General features: G+C 40.3%; 1 protein-coding gene and 1 pseudogene across 5 annotated transcripts in view; one reads left to right on the forward strand and one right to left on the reverse strand.

Annotated features, from left to right (window-relative positions):
- Window positions 1-16,518, reverse strand: part of NELL1 (neural EGFL like 1) — a 705,231-nt gene that overhangs the window by 565,158 nt on the left and 123,555 nt on the right. The window lies entirely within an intron of this gene.
- On the forward strand, window positions 8,935-9,440 carry LOC143828774 (large ribosomal subunit protein uL24 pseudogene; annotated as a pseudogene).

Raw genomic sequence — 16,518 nt, forward strand, 5'->3', positions numbered from 1 at the left:
AACAGTATAAAAATAATGTCAGATGTGGTTTGATCCCACATTCTCCTGCATGCAACCAGCTGGGTGACTTTGGGCTTGCCACAGCACTGATAAAGCTGTTCTGACTTTGGCCTATTATGCACGGCCGCTGAAACGGTGGCATGGAGAACGCGGAGGAGGAAGAAGCGAAGCAAACCACTTACGCATGGGACGGAACGCAACGGCGGCAAAACCCAGAGTATCCAATTATGCACGCGGCTAATCCGGAGCCGCTTCTGGTTGCGCCCTGGTCCTGGGAAGCTTCACTTTCATCTGCATCTCGCTAACGCGGCTTTTTTCAGTGGCATACGTTGACTCTGCACCTGGTTGCCACCTGCAGCGTGCATAATTGGTGATTTTATCCTCTGCCATTCCACCCCGAATGCAGACCTTCCACTCCGTGCATAATGGGCCTAAGCTATAATATCAGGGCTCTCTCAGCCTCACTCACCTCACTGTTGTGAAAAGGGAAGGCAAATGTAAGCCGCTTTCAGACTCCTTCACATAGAGAAAAGCAGCATATAAGAAACAACTCTACTTCTTCTATTGAGTTCCACTAAACTCCCCTGGCTTTTAGAAAGTGAGCATTTTCCTAGTGCCTCTACTTTCTCCCCTCCTAGAAGAAAGAGTATCCCACTGCCTACTGAGGAGTCTAAAGTAGTTTCTCACACATGAGTCTGTAGCGAAATAATGGCTTCAATTCTTGCTTTTGTAAAACTTTGGTTCAGGCATTGGGCCTATGGATTTTTTTATTAGGCCACAAAAGATCTTTCTCTCTGTGTAAGTATGTGCTGACCAAATTACCTCCACCTGTGTCTAACACTCTCAGTGCTATTCTGATAAGGTAATGAGTTGCAGATATTCCTAATTAACTGGTTTTGAGAAATGGGCTTCTAGCTAGATGAAGTCAACATTCCATCTCCTGGATCTAGGATTGGCTCTCCTTGTGTCTTCTGCCTTGACCTCAGCAATCAACTGGCTTATTAATAAACTAGTAGTTAAGCCCACTGCAACAAAAAATGAAGTGGGATCTAGCAGGATGAAGGGAGATAGGCAGGCCTGGGGAGGTGTGTAGAGGCCACCACCCCCTCCCAACGCGGCCGGTCAAGGGAGCATTGTGCAGACAGGCCCCAGCCAGACGGGTTCACAGGCAGGCAAAGGCGTAAGAGGCTGCGGTGGGCCTGGCTGTGCAGCGGCTCCTGTGAGGGGTGTGAGGTGGCGGTGGGCCCAGTTCTCCACCAGTGGTGTGGTCTCCTGTAGGGGCACAGCACCGGAAAGACCTACCGCTATCAGCAGTCTCCGCTGAGGGGTTATCAGTGATGGCAGGGCGGGTGCATCTGTGGTGGCACTGACTCCAGTGTTTCCTTTTGGGAAGCAAACAGTCTTGATTGGGTTTTGTGTCTTGAATCCCACATGGGGAAAAGCTATAAAGAAACTTAATTTGTAATACCATTTTGTCAGACCTTTGTCAAACTTTGTCGTACCTACAACCTGACCATTCTATGTCTATGGACTTTGTCTAAGAACTTTGCCATTCTTTATGCTTCATTGAGTATACTGTGTTAGCAAGAGATTCACAATGTTCTTATATTCAATTGCTTAGTATAACCATTTATTTATGTGCACCTCTTGTGAGAGCTACTTTAGAATCTTACACCTCTAAATACCACATGATGGACACAAACAGCGGAATGATACCTATCTTCATCATGTCTGCTTGTGGAGCTATTGTCAACTGCGTTGCTATTTCAACATTATATTTTAATATATGATAATTAGGTTAAATAGAACTCACTCAACAACAATAAATTTCAGTTTGGCTTGAAGTTCAAGTATTCAGTGGAAGTCAACTAACCTGTAGGTATAATCCATCCACTTAATTGCTGCTGTATAAATAAACAAACCTTGACATTTACCATTTTTTTTCTCTATGATTTTTCCTCTTCTGAATGCTCCAGGAGAGATTCTTTAATATATGCTTTAGAAATAACAAATATACAACAAGCTTCAAGGGACAGGAATTGGATAAAGATGTTATGTTATTTCCGGAAATGACGTTTGCATTAAGTACAGATAGGAACAAATTTTCTGGAGTCCTAACAGAATAATTTTCAATATGTTTTTTTTTTAAATCTGTACCTGAAGGATTTTCTTGGTTAGCTAAGAAATGCTGAAGACTATATTGAACAAGCATCTATTCTATTTGATGCTTTAAGCACCGAATGTCTTTATTGGGTCAACTCCAGTCCTTCAGACACACACACACACACACACAAACACACACAGGAGGGGGTGAATAGAAACTTTAGACACAGAATTTTAAACAAGATGTTAAAATATTAAGTTTTTTTTTTTAATGCTATATAAAATTATGGCCACTGTTTTGTTTTTTTAATCTTCACTGCGAGAAAAGATCTGAATTATATTGTGACAATGGTTGTTGTTGTTATGTGCGAAGTCGTGTCCGACCCATCGCGACCCCATGGACAATGATCCTCCAGGCCTTCCTGTCCTCTACCATTCCCCGGAGTCCATTTAAGTTTGCACCTACTGCTTCAGTGACTCCATCCAGCCACCTCATTCTCTGTCGTCCCCTTCTTCTTTTGCCCTCGATCGCTCCCAGCATTAGGCTCTTCTCCAGGGAGTCCTTCCTTCTCATGAGGTGGCCAAAGTATTTGAGTTTCATCTTCAGGATCTGGCCTTCTAAAGAGCAGTCAGGGTTGATCTCCTCTAGGACTGACCGGTTTGTTCGCCTTGCAGTCCAAGGGACTCGCAAGAGTCTTCTCCAGCACCAGAGTTCAAAAGCCTCAATTCTTTGACGCTCGGCCTTCCTTATGGTCCAACATTCGCAGCCATACATTGCAACTGGGAATACCATAGCCTTGACTAAACACACTTTTGTTGGCAGGGTGATGTCTCTGCTTTTTAGGATGCTGTCTAGATTTGCCATAGCTTTCCTCCCCAGGAGCAAGCATCTTTTAATTTCTTTGCTGCAGTCCCCATCTGCAGTGATCTTGGAGCCCAGGAAAATAAAATCTGTCACTATCTCCATTTCTTCCCCATCTATTTCCCAGGAATTGAGAGGGCCGGATGCCATGATCTTTGTTTTCTTGATGTTGAGTTTCAAGCCAACTTTTGCACTCTCCTCCTTCACCCGCAGTGACAATGGTAGTTTAGCACAATTTATTCTTGCAACAGCTGAGCACTCCATGAGAGGGAAGTCATCTGAAGATGTTTACACAACATTGTTGCATTTTTTTGTTTTCCACAGTGCACTCACATATGAAATGTAATTCCAACAGGAAGTATTGTTGAATTCCAATCGGAGCCAATATGCTTAGAAATTAAAATTGCATCACTGCCTTCATTTTGATCCATAAAGCTAACCCAGTGACCTATAAAATGCAGTAACAGCCATTACCTGGCATATTCAAAAATATTTTTGAAAAGCATAATGTAATTAGCAATTTTGAGCAGCAGTTCCCAAAAGAGACTAAATGTTCATCCTCCATGGTAATCAACAAACTCCCTGAAGCCTGAAAATTGATTAACCATGTCATTTGTTTAGTTGGAAATTTCACGAATTAGAGAAGAGATCACGCTACGACTCTGAATATGGAATTCCATAAAAATGATATAATTTTTATTTTATTTATTTTTGAGATTTCTAACCCACCCTTCTCCAAAATTGGTCTCAGTTTTCTACTTACAACTATTTTTGCACCAATATAATTCTGAACTTATTACTAGTACTTCCTGTTCCATATACTCTTGTTGGCTTACATGTTCCCTAGTGTAAGTATTTCAATCTCTAGTAGTACAGTCGGGAAAAATGTAACGTCACGTTTTCATTGGACTATAAAGATGTGGATATTTAAGCAGTATTAAGTTTTGAAAATTAAGAACCAAAAGGCACTTTAACAGTGGAAGTATTCATAAATTGTTATATGCAATTCTAATACACTAAAGTATAGACACACCCAGTGGGGTTTCTTTTCTTTTTTTCTCCATAATATTGTGCTGCTTCCTCATAATGTTCAGGTTTCCCCCATGTTTTCTGAGATCTTCCCAAACCTGTTTGGCTACAATATTTTTGAAAAGATGACAGCAAAGGTGAGCTGGCATCTTGGGGAATTCCTAGAGATTTGAGACTGAAACGTGAGGAACGTGGGATCTAGGGAAGGAACTTCAGTGAGGTATAATAATATACTATCCACCCTCCAAAACGGCCATTTTATCCAGGGGAACAGATCTCTGTAGTTTGGTTTTCAGTTGTAATTCCAGCCTATTTGCAGGTTCTACCTGAAGCACGGAAACCTTAGGAAAGTTTTATAAACTGAGTCTTAACCATATTGGTATTGTTTCCTCTGTTCCAGTCCCCCACAGCAGCTATTTCTCCTTACCAGCAGAGAGTTTTTCTTTATTTGCTTTTTTTAAAATCAGCAACTGATGTACTGTTCCACCATTATTACATTATAACAATCTGTCCATTAAGTGCTCTGAATTCCCAGCTTTAATTTCATTACACAGATTTTATATCTCTACAATGTAAGAGGCTACCATTTTAAAAAATGAAATCTGGAAATCAGATAATCTAAAACACATAATGTTATAATATCATAATTATATATCAATTGCCATTTTTAAAATGAAAAATTTTCATGATGACAGGAGTGGGGGTTGCTTACTGCAAGGAACTGAGCACAGAAAACATGGAGAAACCAGCCATGTGGAAGCCACATTGCTGCTGTGCTACATTAACAGAAAAAGAAAATACATACACACACAAACCAAATTCCTCATGTAGAAAAAACCCAAGAACAGCAATTTGTATTGGGAAATCTTAAACAAAATCTAAACTACTTCACCTTGGCCTTCTAGTAATAGCCATTAATGAGCAAAAAAAAGTTCCATAACATAACATGTTTCATAATTTAGTATTTTCCAGTTTTGATCCTGTGAGCTACCTCCACAGGTCTGTGCTTTGATTTATATTGATTACTGGACCTATTAATTCATTGCATGAGTCTTGCCACTCCCTTTCCCCAAAGCCCCGTGTTTAAGGAGAGACAACAGAGCTCTATTTAAAATCATACTGGGGATATTCAAACTAAATATCAATATTTGAAATTGGGCCTTTGTTCTTATTCGGCTAGTCTTAGAATCATGGAACGATAGAATAATTCTTGTTTCACAGGACAGCTGTGGGACTGTATAAAGGAACACTAGAGCATGAACAACAATTCCACCCTGAAACTGCCCTGAGCCTCAGCAGAGGGTGGTATATAAATATTAATTAATTAATTAATTAATTAATTTTCAGGATGATTAAGTACCTTCGTTTCCTAGCCATCCATTCTTCATTTCAAATGCTTCACTGTTATGTGCTGCCTCTTTAACAGCCTATCCCAGTAGGCCTCAAAGCAAGGCAGAGAGCAGGAGAGACTCAGTGCTTCTCTTTAGGGATGGGCACAAAACTGATGTATGGGAAAGGCACCTTTCCCAAACATTTACTGAATTTTTGTTCTGTACAGCTGTTCACTTAAACCTAACAAGCTGAGCAGCTTGGCTCAGCAACTGCCTTATTAGGCTGAAATAGCTGCCAATCATTTAAACCTAAGAGAGCTCCCACCTCACCCAACAGCTATTAGGTTTAAATGGCTGCAAGTCATTAAGCCCATAGTTCCCCCCCCCAAAAAAACTTTGAACCAGGGTAAGTAAAATGTAATGGTGAAATGCCATTTCAGTCTAACAGCTGATTGATATATCCACCCTGCTATTAGGCTGAAATGGCTGTGAACCATTTCACCATCAGTTTTGCTTCCCTTTCTTAGAAGCAAGTTTCCCCAAAACTGTTAGATTTAAATGTTCAAGGAGTACATAGTGTCTGTCCAGCAACACTGGAAGAACTTGCATCTGAGTTTCCATGTGTTTCAGCCATGATTCGTCCCTGGTGAAATGAGCTCTCAAGAGAGATCAGGGCCCTGTCGGATCTCTCTGAGTTCCACAGGGCCTGCAGGATGGCACTCTTCCATCAACTTCTTCATTGCAACCAAGTGATGAGCTTATTACTAAGTGACCTCTGGAAGAGGTTTCCTCTGCTGAGACTACTTTTGAATCAAGCCAAAGTGGAAGACCACAGCAGCAGCAAAAACCTATAACCTAGATAGCTGAATAGTCTAGATATGAGAACAAACCAGTTCAAAAGTCAAAATTCACCATGAAGTTGGTCCATTTTGGAGCCCCCAAACCAATTGGGGAAACCCAACACACAAACCAGAATTTTTAGGTTTGTGCCCATCTCTAGAATATTCTACCACACAGGGAGTGTACTGCCTCTTTAAGAGGCTGTCCCAGTAGGCTTCAGAGCAAGCAGGAGAGTAGGGCAGAGTCTGCACTTACTTTGTTTATTCCATTATCAGTCCTGTTGAATTCAGATCGATTTGAACTCGAGTCTTCCTCTCCCCCCCCTCCCCATTGAAACAGGATATTGTTCTGCACGTGGTTAGGGAGGCTCAGAAGCGTGGGGGGGGGAGTCAAATGGAGATTCTTTCTTTGTTTTCTTGAAGGGAGGAAGAGGATCCAAGAAGTCCGAGGAGGGAGGAAAACATCCTTTCTTTTCTTGAAGGGGGGGGGGAAGGATCAAAGAAGGCAGGGAAAAAAATCCAAGACCAACAGAAGTTGAGAGAACTTAGGGGCTTCTCCTTTAAGGCTAGTTTGTCACATGACCACCTGTAGCCAATCACGGGTTCTCTACCATGGAGGAGAGCCCAGATTCAAAACTATGTGATTTTTAAATATATTGAGGATTAAAAGCACTCTAAGATATCGCACAGTAAAGGTAGGGTCTCCGGATCAATCCTTCTTGCTGCAGAAGGAAAATTTAAATCACCCCAAATCAAAACGAAAATCGCGTTCTATGTAGAGGGCAGGGACTGAATCGATCTGGGGTTAGAATAAAAGCTCCATGCAGTTTACACCCAGGAGGGACTGAGTACTCCTCAGTCTCCCTGCTAGCGGCCTGGGGGAGTGCAGAACCTACTAATAATCTGCAGAACCAGGTCAAGACAAGGACAACTTTAGCCTAGATCTCTAGAAACAGCTTAAGTTATATATTGTTATTCCATATTCCAGTTACCTGCCCTAAAATTGCTGTTAATAAAGAGGCCTCCAGCCAAAGGTAACTGGGTGTTTGCTCCACTGCACAAAACATTAGTGTTTATTATACATCCTTGTATAACAAAGCACTTCTTTACACCTTAAGGTGCTTTGCTGTACAACTAAAATACCAACACAGAAGCCTGCTGGCAAGACATAATACAGATGCAGGCTGCCCCTTGTCAAAGTGGTCCTCTGGAAACTTTAGTCACTGAAGGAACTCCAACACTGTCTCTGTCTTGAATATCAGATCACTTTGGGGCTGCAAAATGTCTTCCTGCTTTTGAAATTATGTGGGTTTTAGCAGAATTCTTTCAGTTTTTAATCAGTGACAAAAGTACGTGTTACTATAAAAAGAGCTTTAGTAGACAACAGTATGCTAGTTTAAACTAAGACTTTTAGAATAAAAAATGATGCAACCATTAGTTTGATTGCTTGTACATAATGAAACAAGCCACTCATTTTCCCCATTATGTTTATCTCTAGTATTGGGCTACATAATTTTCTATGAGACTGAATTCCAGCATCAAGCTTCAGACAAAACACTCTCTTTCCCAATACAAATATATACACACACACACACACACACACACACACACACGATAATCTGTCCAATCCATTCCAATTTCTAAATAGTGAAAAATAATCCTAAAACATATAGGATTATGAGCCTTCGGGGAGGGCGGTATATAAATCTAAATAAATAAAATAAATAAAATAAAATAAAATATAGTCTCCTCCAATTATCACAATGTGTTCATTTCACCTGTTTTCAGGAATGTAATTTTAAAAAATTCCTCATAGAAAAGACTATTTTCTGTTTTCTTGTTACCATGCTAAAACTTCAGCAATGAGCTGCACTAAGAACCTTACAGTGTTTTATTGATTTTTTAAATCACTTTGCTCTGACATCTAAATATGTAGTGTTATACTGTAAAAGGCAAATGCATAAGTGAGCCGGAAATAATGCATCTACTTCCAGACTTTAGCAAATGTCTGAATTACTCATGTGAGCCTTGCCAGTTTTGATTTAAAATTATTTATTCCCTCATTGTACATCCTTCTCTGCTCTTGCCACCACAGCAATGGTATACAAATAAGATGAATACGAGATGCCACATGTAAAACATAACACAACATTATCCCTGTCCTGTTTAAAACATGGACCTACCCATAAGTACTTTTCCTGCTGCACAATGGAAGGTCTTAGAATTCCCAGTGTGGATTTCACCTATTTAGAACCTGTAGACACCACCTGTCAACACAGGTGGGAAGCTGGACATCCAGTCAGATGAAGAATGTGTCCCAGCAAGACTGAAAGCAAAGCAGAATGGTGTGCTGGGACAGCTTCACCGAGGATTCTATCACATGTACATAGTGTATCCCAAAATTGTATACTTTATTCTGCCAAGTATATAAAATTACTTTTTCACTTTTTTTGGCAAGGGAATTATATTCTTGCAAAAAGGCATTGGTTCAAAATGTTCAGCAAGGAAAAACCCACGCTGTTCATTATGAAAACTTTTGTAATCTCCTACAATATAGTTCATTTATGCATCTGCTTGCTAAAAAAAATCTATTACTTTAGCTGCTTTAAAAATGTATTGCATCGTACAATGTTGAAATGCCTCACATGAGAGCAAATACAAACTCAATCTTCAGAATTTAACAGGCAACCATTTTATAAATCAGTGGATTGGCAACTGGTAGGAGAGCATGAGGTGGGGGTCCTGAAAACTGCCATTACTGATTGCCGAGGTAGCCACGGTCAAAATGAATTTCAATCCATTTGTGACCTTAGACCGCAGCAAGAACTGCAAACGACACTTCAGTGCACCATCTCACATTCGAAGGAAGATCATGTCTTTTCCCCTTTCCAAAGAATTGAGGCAGAAATACAATATTCGTTCTATGCCCATCCAAAAATGATGATGAAGTTCAGGTTGTTCGGGGCCATTACAAAGGGCAGCAGATCGGCAAGGTGGTCCAGGTCTATAGAAAAAGTATATCATCTACATTGAGCGTGTACAGCATGAGAAGGCCAATGGCACAACTGTTCATGTGGGCATCCACCCAAGCAAGGTGGTAATCACAAGACTAAAGCTCGATAAGGATCGTAAAAAGATCTTGGAACGTAAAGCAAGGTCTTGCCAAGTTGGAAAGGAGAAGGGGAAATACAAGGAAGAAACAATGGAAAAGATGCAAGAATAAAATGGACTCCTTGGTGATTTTCATTAAAATTCCACTGAAATGAAAAAAGAAAAAGTAAAGAAAAGAAAACTGCCATTACTTCGATGGCAATACTGTATTTATGGTGAACACCTGGAAGTGACATCATCATGTCAGGACAATGTTCTAGGATTCTATAGTGATTGCAGGGGACTGGGGCTGCTGAGCTGGAGGTTTGGAACAGGATACCTGGCTGTCCTACACAACATTTTGCTAAGAAAAGCTTATGTACCAACATTTAAATCAGCAAATAATCCTGTTCCAACAGTCTACACCATAACTAAATTTCCCACAGAATGGCCAATCAATGGCCACAAAGTTTTGTAGCATAAGCACAACCGGATGTAGGGTTTAACAAATCTGTAAAGCTTATTGTACATAAATGGGGTTTTCCCCCTAAGAACACATATTTTATCTCTAAATTTCTTTATAAATCTAGGACCAGCCAGAATATTAATATATTTAAGTGAAAGAATTATCTGTATTTTGCATCAATACTTCTGAGACGTATCTGCCAGAGTGGTTCTGAAGGACATATCTATATATATAATTCTGAACATCCCAGAGTATAGATATAAAAAATATATTAAAATTTAAAAATGGGGGTGGGGGGATAAGACACTTTTGAGATTATAAGATCTCATGAATTTTCTTTATTAGTTCTTCATGGCCATGGTTACCTAGCAACCCAAAATGGCCATCAGTTTCCTATTTGAAACTGAAGGCTAGTTTACGTTAAAGAAGAGTGATTAGGCTGGAGAGATGGGGAGGAAAGAAAGAGCAGATGAGGGGACAGGGGACTGAGAATAGGGGAGAGAGCAAGGAAAATTAAAATACCGTAGAGTGGTCATACTGTGTGGTCATACTGTAGCTCTCCAGATATTCATGGACTATAATTCCCAAGATTTCCCCCCTCCCTTTTGTGGTACCTAAACCATTCATCAACAGGCCGTATCAACAGAGGCATCACATCAAAATCACAAGATGTCATAGTCCCATTGTATACGGCACTGGTCAGACCACACCTGGAGTACTGTGTGCAGTTCTGGAGGCCTCACTTCAAGAAGGACGTAGATAAAATTGAAAGGGTACAGAGGAGAGCGACAAAGATGATCTGGGGCCAAGGGACCAAGCCCTATGAAAATAGGTTGAGGGACTTGGGAATGTTCAGCCTGGAGAAAAGGAGGTTGAGAGGGGACATGATAGCCCTCTTTAAGTATTTGAAAGGTTGTCACTTGGAGGAGGGCAGGATGCTGTTTCTGTTGGCTGCAGAGGAGAGGACACGCAGTAATGGGTTTAAACTTCATGTACAACGATATAGGCTAGATATCAGGAAAAAAAATTCACAGTCAGAGTAGTTCAGCAGTGGAATAGGCTGCCTAAGGAGGTGGTGAGCTCCCCCTCACTGGCAGTCTTCAAGCAAAGGTTGGATACACACTTTTCTTGGATGCTTTAGGATGCTAGGGCTAATCCTGCGTTGAGCAGGGGGTTGGACTAGATGGCCTGTATGGCCCCTTCCAACTCTATGATTCTATGATTCTATTCTATGATTCAAATAAAGGTAAGAAACATTTCTCTATGGCATGGAAGGTGAGCTTATCATGGACCAAAAAGGGTAGTCATACGAGAGCCCATCTAGAGCAGCTATATCTTCTCTCATCAATGTTTCTAATATGCAGTATTAATTTATTTAGTGTTTTTCAGTTTATGTTTGTTTACTGCTTTGCAAGAAATTTTGAAAATTATAAATCAGGTTTTTAAACAAAGAGGCTAAATTCTTCCTTTTGCCTTTTATTGTTCAATAGTATTATTTCCTCATATAAATAGGTTCCAATACTCCTATTTTTTTTAACTCCCTAATATTATGCTCTAGCAGGCAAACCATAAAAAGGAATGGACAATATATGATGTGCAACTTTTAATCAGTTTTACACTCTGTTGCATCCCTTGCCTACCATTACATATGTATAAGCATGTACAATGTTTCATAAAAATAGAAAAAGGATTTCAGGTCTGTATATCTACAGAGCAAAAAACAGATAAAATCTTAAGCATTGTTTTGTCCAAGTTTGCTGATGGGTTGACAATATGATATCATCAAATACAAAAATGAAATCTAGGCAGGTGTTAATATAGGCAAATGCATCTTTGACAAGAGAGATCAGTTTTTGGAAATGTGTTAGATTATTCAACGATTGCAGTTCAGACTGCATGTTTTAATAATTCCTCAAGCAGGAATTATTAATAGTGTTTCTAGAAATCCAAATCTAAGGAAAGGAAAAATAACATAGATGAACTGACTGCTCTTTCACAACCAATGTTTCCTCCAATTTCCTTTGTTACCTCTCTTATCTTAACATTGGCTTATTAACGAAGAGAAAAAGAGTTGAAATATTATGTAGAATCAAGCTACAAAAGAAGAATCAATTATGTAGAATCAAGCTACATAAGCTACAAAAGAAAAGCAAAACATCAGCATACTATTCATCAAAACAAGGCTACGAGATCATATTTCATTTTTTATAGGAAACAAATTTATATCAATTGAATGGAATTTCAGGAAACTACACTGAAACCACAAAGCAGACTAGACGAAGGACTAGTAGAGAGCTCTCTTGCCATATTTATAGGGTACAGTGATGTGTGTTTGGTTCTGTAGGTCACTCCAGATTCTACAAAATAATCGCAGATGAAACTGCCTTAGTATGTTCATTAACGTCATACTTTCATACCAGTTCTTTGCCCAAGAGCAACAGGTAGCTAACATGCTGTACCTATGGCTCCATCTTCTGGTGATGTAAAACAGTAATACATGAATGAAGCAGTAAGACTGATTCTGTTGATCCCTGCTGTCATATGGCATCAGCACTGGCCCATCCCTGTCCCAGGCCTGGTGCACTTTACGACCCCTGTTGCCCTGTGGTTTGCCACAGGGGCCAACAGGGCCAATCCACCCATGCCTGGCGCCTCCCCCTCCTACAGTGTGCCCAGGAGGGGACAAAAATGCCCCACTCAGTTGTGTGGCAATTTGTAGCACCACAGGGCCAAATGGGGCATTTTTTAAAGTGGATACACACTTTTCTTGGATGCTTTAGGATGCTTTGGGCTGATCCTGCGTTGAGCAGGGGGTTGGATAAGATGGCCTGTGTGGCCCCTTCCAACTCTATGATTCTATGATTCTAAAATTTGCACTAAGGTGGGATTGCATTGTAACACAATTCCACTTTACTGCAGATTTTTTAAAACCCCGCCACTCTTACTGGCAGCAGAACCATTCCACCCCAGCTGCCTCCATGTGTGTGTGCTACCTAAAAACATCTCCTATGGGGGACACAGGAAGTGGTGGGACACATGGCCCCACCACAAACTCCCAGTGATGGTCTGGCAGAATCAGTATAAGTCTGGTTGCTAGGGCCTTTTGTTGAAGGTCCACATATCATACAAGAACATGTCAATACAGACTGGTATCCTCATACCATGTGAGCCTATGGCCAGTATTATACTATTAATATATATAAGGACTTGTCACTGATGAAAGAATCTCACTGAAAACTGATATTACCTGGATTCCGTTTTGACAGAAGTCCTAAAGAATAAAGAAACAAGGAAAACTACAAAAATAAGACATTTTTCTTTCTTTTATTTATCATATTGCCAGTGGATAGGTCTGTTTCTCTCTGCAAGGTCCACATATAACTGACATACTAAACTTCAATATTTTGTTCTCTTTCCAAATATCAGAGGTTGCTGCTTTTCATAGGAATTCACTGGTCTAGGGATTTTATTTTGGCATTTTATTAACCCTTTTTTACTGAGCTAAAAGGTGCCTAACACACCTAATTTCAGAAAAACTGTAAGGTGAATCATGATTATCAGTGTTAAATCCATAGGTTCAGGAAGCATGGATACTGTGAGCTCATTTCAGCTCTTTACTGACCACAGCTCATAGATACAAGAGAACCAAAACTGAACTGAGGAAAACCCCGAAAACAACAATAGTTCCTGTTGTTGTGTGCTATAGGTCTCTTCCACTTTAAAATGATAGGATCCTACAGTTGGGATCTGGCCGTACACCAGCCAATCACTGTTGCAGAATTACGATCCTGCCTTGGACGTCAAGTTCAGTCCTCAGCAGATCCACATATACAACACACAGTGTCTCATTAATCAATTCCTATTGTCCCTCCTGCACAACAGGCACCCAAACTGGCTTACATTGTTCTCTTCTCCATTTTACCCTCACTGAGACTATGTGATCGGCCCAAGGTCTCCCAGCAACCTTCTATGACAGAGTGCATCTCCCATACATCCTCATCCAAAACTCTAACCACTATACTGCACTGAATTAAATATTCCACATGCATCCATGGCTTGTGAACTCATCATCAAAACTTTAGACTTGCACCACCAAAACTATACAACAGCATAGCAAAAGTAGAGTCTAAACAAAATGCAAGATGGCTTTTGAGTTAGTCTGGGTGTTACAAAGCATAACCACCATGAGACACTGTGAAACAGTAAGGGACTTCTAATGGGGTTTAGTGATTTTCTACTTGCATATATTTCAGTGTGGTGTTGTGATTAAGAGCAGTAGATTCTATAGGAGAGTTGAAAAACAGTTGGCTTTTATATCCCGCTTTTCACTGCTCAAAGGAGTCTCACCTTCCCTTCCTCTCCACATAACAGACATCCTGTGAGGTAGGTGAGGCTAAGAGAGCCCTGCATGGTCAGAACACCACTATCAGGGATATGAAGAGCCCAAAGTCACCCAGCTGGCTGCGTGTGGAGGAATAAAACCCAGGTTACCAGATTAGAAGCCGCCGCTCTTAACTACCACAACATGCTGACTCTCCCCATATGAAGCCTGCTGGGTGACCTTTGGTCAATCACAGTCTTTTCAGCCCCACATTCCTCACAAGGTGCTTGTTGTGGAAAAAGAAAGGAAAGCAATTGTAAAACCAACTTTTCTTCAAATATAAAATAATTCCATTTTGCTTCTTTTTAAAATACTCTTTCACAGATCCAGTTATTTCTCTGTTTTCTACAGTAAGCTCATGTTACTGAATACAAGTAATATTTCTTGATATATATTGATATAATTATTAGTGTTTATAATGTTTGCTCTAAAACTATATATAAATATTTCTAGCATTTTTAAAGTCCCAAAGAATTTGTCATTAATTTTCTTGGGCAAAACATTTGTGTGAATTTTTTTCTGCTACTGTTTCAGACACCGTTCTAGTATCCATTGATGCCAGAAGAAAAATTCCTTCTTTAAGCTTAGCATTTCCCACTAAGAAACAGGTGTCTTGACTGATATCAGCATAAATGAAACATAACATTCTATTGCATTTCCCCATAATTCTGGTATGCCATTCAAAAGAACAATTAGGATTTAGGAAGAACAGATTCTAAAGTGGCCAACATATGGGCAAACACACTTCCTTTGATGCATTTGTCTCACTCCCACCCCCTTCCTAATTTCATCTCGTTAGTGCATAGTTAAATTATACCATATGCAAGAGGCCTCATAATTGTTATCCCACAACATCATTCATATTTCAAGTGCCTACTCTTTGCATATACAGGAATTAAAATCACAATTGTACACTCTAGTTGAATAGCTAAGGTCAATGATTAATCAAGCATCAGGTGTCAAAGTGTTTCTGTGAGTCAGTGTGTTGCATATAGAACAGTTTGGAAAGCATCAATATGAACTGGGGATTTTATCACAATACAAAAGCTCACTTCCATCTTCTCTTGCACATGCTGTTTAGACTATGGCACGAATCCACTCTTTTGGATGATATAGCACAATGGTCCCCAACCTTTTTATCACCGGGGACCAGTCAACGCTTGAAAATTTTACTGAGGCCCGGAGAGGTAGTCTTTTGCGAAGGGACATTGCCACCGCCGCCTGAGCCCCTGCTCCACTTGCTTTCCCGCCAGCGCCCCTGACTTCCCGCCCCCCGCTGGGGGGCGCTGCCAGCAGCAGCTGCACAGTGCCACAACGAGGGGGCACCCCAGCCATGTCGGCCGCCAGAGAGCACCAAAGGTGAGCCAGCGGCAGAGTGGCAGGGCAGCCCCCGTGGCAGCAGCCAGGGAGGAGGAGCCATGGCCCGGTACTGACTGATCCACGGACCGGTCCTGGTCCCCAGACCGGGGGTTGGGGACCACTGATATAGCATATCTCTGTAACAGCCATGCATGCACATAATAGTCAGACATAATAGTCAAGGCTTTATAGGTTAAAAGTATTTCAGAAATGTATATTATGAATTAAAAGACTGAAAAACTCTAAACTAATTGTTTTTATTTGTTAGTAATTCATTGAAGAAACTTGAAGATCATGAGGAATAATTTGAAGTGGGAAATTATTCACTCAACTCATGCTAGTTTGACTGGAAGTTAAATATACTTTGATATAAAACTAAATATACTTTGATTTAAAACTATTGTGAGTAACTTCCTGTGCCTTTTTTCCTAGCCTGAGTCTGGGAAAACAAAATCCATGGAACAAGCTAGACAGCTAGAGTTTGAAAAAGCAAAGCCTATGCACTCACCCACCCAAAAAATCAGTCATGTGGTCTGATGCTACAGTGCCATGGTTCATAATGGCTGCAGTTCCTCTTTATGCCACTTTTAAACTGAGAGAGATGACAACCATCAATAAGTATCTGTTCCTAGAATTTTGTTCATCTGAAATCAGTGAGTGATTCTGGGAAGGAAAACCAGTAAACATAAGAAAGCCAGCTAAACCCACAGATCTATTGATTAAAATAGCTTTGCTTCATTCTGTGACTTAATTTACTCAAATAAGCCCAGAGAACCACAGCTTCTCATTAAGCATTCCCAATTCATGCGTAAGTCTAAGAAGCTACTAAGCCAGCCTAAATGGGGAAGTAGATATGTAAAATCTGCCTTCCCTAATACAGGATTCACACATTTTCTTTCAAGTGTAGCCTTCTTCCCACTGAAGATTAGTAGAGTTCAGATATTTGGCAGTTTTCAACAGTGCCCTTGGCTGCTGTGCCCTTTATTAGGCACAGATAATCATTTTCACAGCTTTTTAAAACTCACTGAGAAAATTAAGTTATAAAATGAGCTAACAGC

Source organism: Paroedura picta, chromosome 2, assembly GCF_049243985.1.
Source record: "Paroedura picta isolate Pp20150507F chromosome 2, Ppicta_v3.0, whole genome shotgun sequence".
NCBI lineage: Eukaryota > Metazoa > Chordata > Lepidosauria > Squamata > Gekkonidae > Paroedura > Paroedura picta.